Below are 9286 nucleotides of genomic sequence, written 5' to 3'. Positions count from 1 at the left end.
TACCTAGTTGTTGTAGCTCTTTTGTACTTTGTTGACCTCTTTTAAAGCTTTTATCCATGGCCGAATTTCTTGAGTTCTTTGTTTATTTCCATGGTTGTGTCGGGTTGGAGGATGATGATAGCTTGAATATTGTTTTTTCTCATTTAGATGCTTCCCCCCTTTCTAAAATTCATGCCTTTAAAAATTTAGGCAATGATGTTTTTAGACAAAATAAGTTTGTCGTGTTAGATAAATTATAATAGAGGATCGTTGTATAGGGTACATATCACTAGCAGAAGCCATAGATAAATAGTATGTAGCTATTATGCTAAGGATCTTCTCCTCCCTCTTCTAGGTTTCTTTATAATGACAATTAATGGGGCATGTCATCCCAATAATCTATTTATATAGGTTAGAGGTGTTCTAGACAGGAAGAGAGACCTAGCCATAATAGAACCGTATTTGCCCCCTCCCTCCCCCCCCCTCCCCCTCCCCCTCCCCAATCAGGCTGCCCACTGTATAATAAACAGGCCCTATACTTATCAGTACCATCATATTATGTACTTAATAATACTGACTCAGACAGACCTAGGCCCAATGGATCACATAACTATAGTGAGCTTTACCAGCCTTATTCAACCCGTTTTCACAAACAATAAAAACCGACTAATGGAAGTCCAAATACAACATTCTCCCACTTGGGCGACATTTGTTGATTTTATTAAAAATGTTTTATTTCAAGAAAATATTTAGAAAACTTTATTTTATAAAATGACTCTTGGATTGAACAACATGGCCATAACAAACATCTCAGTCTATAGAACTCTGTCCAATAAGCAATTCAATGTGAATCATAGTGAAAATAGTACAATTAAGTTATATAAGACCTTCTATGATCACAACACCAAAATCATACCGACATGAGTCCCAAGTGTGATGAAGTGTAGTGTGGTTTTAGCATAATTGATCCAAACTTTAAGATGAGCATGCTTAACTACATTCGGTCACAGTCTCAATCCAAGACCCACTTCCGAAGAAGTATTCCTCTTGATTACCTTGAAAGGTAAATACCACTTAAGGTACATTTATACTCATTAGAGAATTAACACCCACTTAAGGACAAATACACCACGACAGGCAATGGCTTAACAACCAACATCCATTAAAGCACACAACCCGCCCAATAAATTAAAGGGTAAAAGCATTAATGCATAACATCTTATAACGAGACACAAACTGAGCTATAACAATAATTATAAACGCAATAAGCTTTCAATTAACATACATACATTTAGGGAGAATATAATGTGTCCATTTTATATATCATTTTACCCCTTATTTTAGCTCGGTTTTGATTGAATATCACACTTCTATTAGTGTATTTATGAGCTAATTCCGTATTCTAGTGTCTTTCCTTGTTTTTATTGTATTTTGTAGGAAATATAGCTTTCATAGCTTTTTCCCATCATATGTGCAAGCACTAAAGTTCGCGAGGCTAGAAGAAATTAAATTTGACCATGCAAGGGCATTTTGGGAAATTCTGAGCATGGAAATCCCGAGCATGAAGAAATCGAACTTAAGTTGATGCACAAATCAGGAAATGAATTTGGCCTAAGAAAATGTCCAACTCAAGCAAGTGGAAAAGTCAAGCTTGGAGATGCTCTTAGGATGCCCAAATATGAAATTAACCGGGTGAATTAAGGGGCATTAATCATAAAATTTGGATCCCCTTGGCATTTAATCAAGAGTTTAAAGAAATAAATCGGAAAACATACGACACTTATCGGGGTGGCATGTCCCCGATCGGGGCTACCTTGCCCATGGAATCTTACGTTATGCCCTCTATTCTACTATAAATAGGGGCCTTAATCCGTCATTAGGGGATATCTTCTTACACTCTTTTATACTCTTCATATACTCTAAGCAACACAAATTTTCTTAGTTTTCGTATTAGTTTACATTTTATTAAGCATTCCCTTTGTTGTTAAACAATTCCTTAAGCATTTCAAGTTTCAATATAAGTCATTGTTCAGGTTACTTGGGTTGTTTATTCTTCTTATTTGAATTCTACATTCTCCATTGCGGTAATCTTATTTCTAAGTTCCATTTCGTTATTTACTTTTGTCATTTCCTTTGCAAGTTATTTCGTTAATCGTTTCATTATCTACCTTGTTATTTTGTTATCATTACTAATAGTTAATTTCATATTGTCATTAGTCACTTTAACATATTCTTATTCATATTTATAATTACCCATAGCCACTTTGTCATTTACATGTTAGTTTCATCTTTAGTTATTCTTAGCATCATTTCTCATACAATCGTTCCTTTACTTGCAATTTCATATTCATCATGTTTATTACATCAAATATTATTAGTTTAAATTCCATTATGAGTGAGTAGTTTCATATGTCTAGGGATTAGGGAAGCCATACACAAATAGTATTTGTAATTGTTAAAATTAGGATGCTATAATATCGATAAATTGGTTCTATCACATGTTTGCCTTGTTTTGATTAATCTTTGTTTAGTGGCCAGAAGCATTGATTAAGTTTGTTAATTCGTTATATAAGTCAAGAGGCACAGAATTGAATTAGACTAAACATGTGTTAGTAGATCACGAGCTAGTCATAACGAGAGTTCGCTAGGACCCGATCTATGGTTGACAATAAGGCCGAGAGGTGGTTGTCACGAGACCTAAACAATTGTTGTTATTAAGAATTCCTAGTTTTGGCATGAATATTTACGTATTTCCATGTGTGGCCCGACTCCCTTAGATTCTTTTATCATATATTATTGACATCGTTTATTTGTAAGTTATCAAACCAACCCAACAAACCAATTGAATCGACCCAGATAAAATTCTATTCATAGCATTTCATAAAGCAATACCCGTCTCCATATGTTCGACCCCTACCTTATTACATTGTTCTGTTAGCCAAGTTTAGGGTATCTTTGATTAGGTTGCGACATCCTATCAAATTTTGGCGCCATTGTCGGGGAAGACGGTTTTGTTGCGTTTTGAATTGTTGATTTCTATCTTGTTTTCTTTTGTCTTGAGGAACACTTGTTCCTTGAGACCGTTACTTACAAGTTTCTTGAGATTTGTGTCATATGCCCAGGTCCTCTCGTACCGGAGAATTGATTCCCTTTGATCTGAAGCCCGAAAGAACGTTCCATCACCGACTCAATTATTTCAAGGAGCTTGACGCATCTTCTAGTCGCGGAGGTTTGGGTCGCATTCGTACCAATTACCCAATCCCTGACAAGGAAGAAGGTTCTAGTTCATCATCTCCACGGCCACCACCATATCCAATAAAAAATATGGTGAAACTTTCCGATCATTCCAAGCCCACCGCGGCCATGCTTCCAAGGGGTATCACTACTACCCAAATAGGAGCCACGGATTTCAAGATTAAACCGGCTTTCATCAACCTTGTGGAGAGAAGGCAATTTGGGGGAAGTCCTTTGGAGGATCCCAATATGCATGTTAAAAATTTTTGTGACTATTGCTCCATAATTCGGCAAACGGGAGTCACAAAAGCTCAAATATGGGAGATACTTTTCCCTTTTTCTTTGAAGGACAAGGCTAAGCTATGGATCAATAGCCTCGATAGAGAAGCTATGGGAATAACCAATTGGGAGACTTTGGCTCTTGCTTTTTACCAAAAGTATTTTCCACCGGAGAAAACTCAAACCTTGAGGAGCCAAATCACGGGGTTCCGCCAACAAGCACTAGAGAGCTTGTATGAAGCTTGGGAGAGATACAAGGATTTGCAAAGATATTGCCCACATCATGGGTTGGATCCTTGGTTTTTTGCTATAACATTATACAATGGATGTTGTACCGAGTCCCTAAGAGTTCTTCATTCCGCCAACAATGAGCAGTTTGATCAAATTGACACCGATATTGCTCATTCCACGATTGAATCCATGGCGATTCATGATGCTCAATATGTCAATTCCCGGAGTGCACCAATCAAAGGTAAAGAGGAAGCTTCTGATACTTCCATTTTGAAAGCTCAAATCTTATTCCTCCAACAAAAATTGGAGACTCAAAATGCGGCTTCCTCTCTTCAACAAGACAATGCCATGTCCTCTACTAGCCAAATTGTTGTTTGTGAAGGTTGCGGAGGTGCGGGACATTGCACCGCCCTATGTCAAGCCACTATTGAGGAGGTAAATGCTTTTCAAAGTTTTAGACAAAGTTCATTTCCACCGGGTACATTTTCAAATACTTACAATCCAAACACGAAATTTCACCCGAATTTATCTTATAAAAGCAACAATGTGCTAAATCCCCAACCACAAAATACTTTTGTGCCTCAACCTCAACCACCACAACAAAATGCCTATGTTCCACCACAACAAAGGTTCAATTATCCGTCGGTTTATCAAAATCAAAATCAAATCCAAAACCAAAACCAAAGGCCACCTCAACAAAATTTTCAACAAAATTTCCAACCAAACCAAGGTCCACCACCCCCAAATGCCCAACAAAATAACCAAGGGGGAGCAAACTTGAAGCCTTGGTGATGCAAATGTCTACGACTCAAACGGAATTATTGGATCAAATGCAAAATAGTGACCAAGCTCACAGTGCCGCCATCAAAATGCTAGAGAATCAAATGGCTCAACTAGCCTCATCTAGCTCTCAAATAAAAATGGGTCAATTACCACCTCAAGGTGAGCAACCACATGATACCATCAATGCTATTACCTTGAGAAGTGGTACAAAATATGATGACTCACCCATGCACAAAGAAAGTGAGGAGGTACTTGTTGAATTGGAGGTTTCTCGTAATGTAAAGAAAGGTGAAGTTATTCCAAAGAAAGTGGATGAACCAATTGTTGTTGAGAAAGTCAAAGATATGGAGGATGCTCCTCCCAAGAAAGATGTTGAAGTTAAAGTGCCAGAAAAAGTCAAAGTGCCTTTCCCTCATAAATTGGCAAAGTATCAAAAGGAAACTCAATTCGGTAAGTTCATGGAAGTGGTGAAGAATCTCCAGGTAACCGTTTATTTTACCGAATTAATTACTCAAATTCCATCTTACACTAAATTCATGAAAGACATTTTAACTAAGAACATGACTTTTGATGATGTTGAAACTATAGCATTCACCGTCGAGTGTAGTGCTCTTTTACAAAACAAGTCCCCTCCTAAGTTAAAAGATCCCGGAAGCTTTGCCATTCCATGCACTACTAGAACCTATACAATTGATAAAGCCTTATGTGATTTAGGTGCTAGTGTGAGTGTAATGCCATATTCTATTTGTGATAAGCTAAACATGGGAGTCTTAAAATGTACTAGTGTCACATTGCAAATGGCGGGTCATTCTATATAACTCCCTTTGGGAGGTTTGGAGGATGTTCTGGTTAAGGTTGGTAGGTTTTTCATTCCGGTTGATTTCATTGTTCTTGACATGGCCGAAGATGCCCAAATCCCAATCATTTTGGGAAGACCCTTTCTACATACCATGGGTGCGGTAATTGATGTCAATAATGGTAAGTTGAGCTTGGAAGTGGGTGACGATAAGGTCACAAATAATTTGAATAATGCCATGAAGAGTCCAATGATAGAAGAGTCTTGTTATTCTATTAACGTTTTGGATATTGTTGATGTTGTCATAGAAGACTCTATACCTCAATCTTGGCTAAAGATCCTTTAGAGGCACTCTTACTATTGGAATCATTTACAGGTGTTGATGATATTGGAAGTGAGGAGATTGATGCTTTGGAGCTTGAATTGGATGGAGAAGAGATATCATTGGAGGAAAGCTCGCAATATGTAGGTTTGATTTCTACACCTCAAGACCTTGAGGTACAAAAACCCGAACTTAAACCCCTCCCCTCCAATTTGAAATATGCTTTTCTAGATAATGAGGAGATGTGTCCGGAAATTGTTAGTGCTCATTTGAGTGAGAGTCAATTGTCTTCATTGCTTTATGTTTTAAAGTCTCACAAGAAAGTCATTGGATACAAACTTGATGATTTGAAGGGCATAAGCCCCGAATTTTGCATGCATAGAATTTATCTTGAGGACGATCATAAACCATCCGTCCAAGGTCAAAGACGACTAAATTCTAACCTGCAATAAGTGGTTAAAAAGGAAGTTCTTAAATTGTTATATGCGGGAATTATTTATGCTATTTCCGATTCTAAATGGGTTAGTTCGGTCCAAGTGGTTCCCAAGAAAGGAGGAACCACCGTAGTCAAAAATGATAAAAATGAACTGATTCCCACTAGAATTGTGACGGGATGGCGCATGTGTATTGACTATAGGAGGTTAAATTTGGCCACAAAGAAAGACCACTACCCATTACCTTTTATTGACCAAATGTTGGAAAGGTTGGCATGTCACAAGTATTTTTCCGGGTTCTTTCAAATACCCATTCACCCGGATGACCAAGAGAAGACCACCTCTACATGTCCCTATGGTACGTTTTCCTACCGTAGAATACCCTTTGGTCTTTGTAATTCCCTCGCCACATTCCAACGTTGAATGATAAGCATCTTTTCCGACTTTATTGAGTCTATCATGGAGGTGTTTATGGATGATTTTAGTGTCTATGGTTCTTCATTTGATGCATGCTTGGCTAACTTGTCTAAAGTTTTGAAGCGTTGTGAAGAGATTGACTTAATGTTGAAATGGGAAAAGTGCCACTTCATAGTAAATGAAGGAGTGGTACTTGGTCATAATGTCTCAGAAAGAGGAATTGAAGTGGATCGTGCTAAGGTCCAAGTTATTGAACAACTACCCTCACCGGTAAATGTCAAAAGTGTAAGGAGTTTATTAGGCCATGCGGGATTCTACCGCCGTTTTATCAAGGATTTTTCTAAGATTGCCAAACCCCTTACGGAGCTTCTTTGAAAAGATGCTCCATTTATGTTTACTAATGATTGTCTTGAGTCTTTTAATAGGATCAAGAAAGCTTTGATCTCCGCACCTACCATCCAATCACCGGACTAAAACTTGTCATTCGAGCGCATGTATGATGCAAGTGACTATGCGGTAGGTGCCATGCTAGGACTAAGAAAGGACAAGGTTCTACATGCTATCTACTATGCTAGCAAAACCTTGGATGCGGCTCAAATCAATTATGCCACTACGGAGAAAGAGCTACTTGCCATTGTCTATGCCTTAGATAAATTCCGCTCTTACTTGATCGGGTCCAAAATCATTGTTCATACCGATCATGCCGCTCTAAAACATCTCCTAGACAAGCAAGAGGCCAAGCCACGGTTGATAAGATGGATCTTGCTTTTGCAAGAATTTGATCTTGAGATTAAAGACAAGAAGGGGGCCGAAAATGTTGTCGTCGATCACCTATCCTGATTGAAGTATAATGATGGAGGTATTGATATACCTATTGATGATTCTTTCGCTGACGATGCCCTAATGATGTTGGAAGCCAATACTCCTTGGTATGCAGACATAGCCAACTATCTAGTTGGAAAGGAATTGCCACCCGGCCTTTCATATCAACAAAGGAAGAAGTTCTTACATGATGCCAAGTTCTTCCTTTGGGATGATCCTTACTTGTTCAAACATTGCTCTGACGAGCTATTACGGAGATGTGTCTTACAATGGGATGTAAAAGGGGTGCTAGAAGGATGTCATTCTTCTCCTTATGGTGGTAATTATGGACCATCAAGGACCGTTTCCAAGGTGTTGCAATCCGGCTTCTATTGGCCTACCATGTTCCAAGATGCCAAAAATTTCGTGATGGCATGCGATGCTTGCCAAAGGACGGGTTCAAGAAGGCACAAGATGCCTTTAAATGGTATCTTAGAAGTGGAGGTATTCGATGTGTGGGGTATTGATTATCAAGGACCGTTTCCTTCTTCAAAAGGGAATCGGTATATTTTGGTTGCCGCTGATTATGTCTCTAAATGGGTAGAGGTAATTGCTACTCCCACTAATGATGCCCGAGCCATGATCAATTTCTTCAAGAAGATTATATTTCCGAGATTTGGAGTGCCAAGAGCGGTCATTAGTGATCGTGGTACTCACTTTGTTGAGAAACAACTTGATGCATTGCTAGAAAAGTATGGGGTTTCCCATAGAAGAGGCTTGGCTTACCATCCACAAATAAGTGGCCAAGTAGAGGTCTCTAATTGTGAGATCAAGTCCATTCTTGAGAAAGTTGTTGCCAAGTCGAGGAAGGATTGGAGTATGAAGCTTGATGATACCTTGTGGGCCTACCGTACCGCATACAAGACACCTATTGTTACCTCACCATATAGGTTGGTCTATGGGAAGGCTTGCCATCTACCCATTGAGATGGAATACAAGGTATATTGGGGGGTCAAGGAGCTAAAAATGGATGAAAAGCTAAGTGGAGAGAAGCGATTGTTGCAACTAAATGAGCTTGATGAACTCCGCTTGCAAGCTTATGAGAGCTCCCATCTTTATAAGGAGAAGACGAAAAGATGGCATGACAAGAAGATTTTGAATAAATAATTTCAAATCGGTGATAAGGTGTTGCTATTCAATTCCCGCTTCAAGCTATTTTCAGGAAAATTACGATCACGGTGGTCCGATCCATTTACCGTCCCAAATGTCAACAAGTTCGGTTCCGTTGAAGTGATGATTACCAATGGCAAAAAAAATCAAAGCAAATGGCCATTGTTTGAAGGTCTACCATGAGAATATGATCGTTGGAGTGATAGAGGAAGTGACCGTAAATCCTCTACTTATGGAAGCTTAAACCAACTCAAGCTTCTTACGTGGTGAGGGACGTTAAATCAGCGCTTCTTGGGAGGCAACTCAAGCTTTTATTTGTTTTTATTTTAAATTTTTCGAAAAATTTAATGTTTTCATAGATTTAGGAATAATTACTAGACTTGACGGTATTTTGTTTTGTGATTTATAGGTGAATGAAGAAGAAAAGAAGGCTCGGAGAGGAGATACACGCTTCCCCATGCAAGAAACCCCGTTCGGGGTTGTAACTTTCAAAAGCGGGACGTGATTAATCAATACGGAATAGAGGAAAAGTCAACGTCTAAAGCTGGTCAACCCCGATCATGGTGGGCTGTCCCCCATTGGGGACGTGATTTTCTACGTTTTTGCTGCTATTTGAAACACGGGTAAAAGGATATTGTTCATATGCTCATAACAAAAATCCGACGGTACTTTCTTCTCTATCTTCTCTCATTTTCTTCATTTTATTCACTAAAATCACATCAAAACACACTTCCTTCATCAAGATTTCATGCTTTGTCATCCATTAACATCACCAAGTAAGTATTCATCTCATTTCTCTTTGATTTCATCCATTTTAATCAATTTAATCCAATTTCTCAA

The 9286-nt window shown here is 38.6% G+C and overlaps 1 non-coding gene across 1 annotated transcript; it reads right to left on the bottom strand.

The window, feature by feature from the left end:
* Window positions 1–3674: 3674 nt before the first annotated feature.
* On the bottom strand, window positions 3675–3782 carry LOC141636955 (small nucleolar RNA R71). The gene has a single exon (XR_012541520.1). It is a non-coding gene; the product is annotated as a small nucleolar RNA R71 (small nucleolar RNA).
* Window positions 3783–9286: the final 5504 nt, after the last annotated feature.

This window comes from Silene latifolia, chromosome Y (genome assembly GCF_048544455.1).
Source record: "Silene latifolia isolate original U9 population chromosome Y, ASM4854445v1, whole genome shotgun sequence".
Taxonomy (NCBI): Eukaryota; Viridiplantae; Streptophyta; class Magnoliopsida; order Caryophyllales; family Caryophyllaceae; genus Silene; species Silene latifolia.
Note: the sequence above shows the minus strand (reverse complement) of the source record. Positions and strands in the feature narration are given on the sequence as shown.